Source organism: Octodon degus, unplaced genomic scaffold (assembly GCF_000260255.1).
Source record: "Octodon degus isolate 3935 unplaced genomic scaffold, OctDeg1.0 scaffold00117, whole genome shotgun sequence".
NCBI classification, from domain to species: domain Eukaryota; kingdom Metazoa; phylum Chordata; class Mammalia; order Rodentia; family Octodontidae; genus Octodon; species Octodon degus.
The window spans coordinates 844,991-845,560 of NW_004524693.1; the positions used below are offsets into that span (position 1 = coordinate 844,991).

The 570-nt window shown below is 29.1% G+C and overlaps 1 protein-coding gene across 1 annotated transcript in view; it reads left to right on the plus strand.

Annotated features, from left to right (window-relative positions):
• The window catches only part of LOC101579744 (nuclear cap-binding protein subunit 2-like), a 4,080-nt gene that overhangs the window by 3,338 nt on the left and 172 nt on the right, over positions 1–570 (plus strand). The window lies entirely within an intron of this gene.

Consider the following 570-nt stretch of genomic DNA (forward strand, 5'->3'; position numbering starts at 1 on the left):
CTTTTCTACTAGAATTATTGTGAGGATTAAAGGAGATGTTTAGCACAGTCCCTGTTACCAAAGTACTTAAATATTTTCCTTTCTACTTCACCCCGCTCTTTCCCTTCTTCCTCCTCATTTTCCTTTATTTTTTTTAATTTAAGAAAATTTAAATTAACAGAAATGTACACACTTGTGTATAACATGAAGTTTTGAAATACACATACACTGTGGAATGGATAAATCAAGCTAATTAATTAGCAGGCACTGCTTCACAAGATTATCATGTTTATGCAGAGATCACTTTTCAAGAATACACTTTTTGTGCACTAAATTATACACCCAGTTATCACTTGATGACACATTAATTCATTAATTCTTTTATTTATTTATTTATTTTTGCTGGGGATTTTTAAATATAATTTTATTGAGAAACAAATAGCAATGAGACAGTTTCACAACCAATTACTAGCACATTTTCTTTTTTTTCCAAAACTTTATTGATAAACAGATAGCAATGAGACAGTTTCAAATCAAATTGAAAGTACAGTTTCAACAAATAATACACTGCATATATTCTTCTCAGTGGTT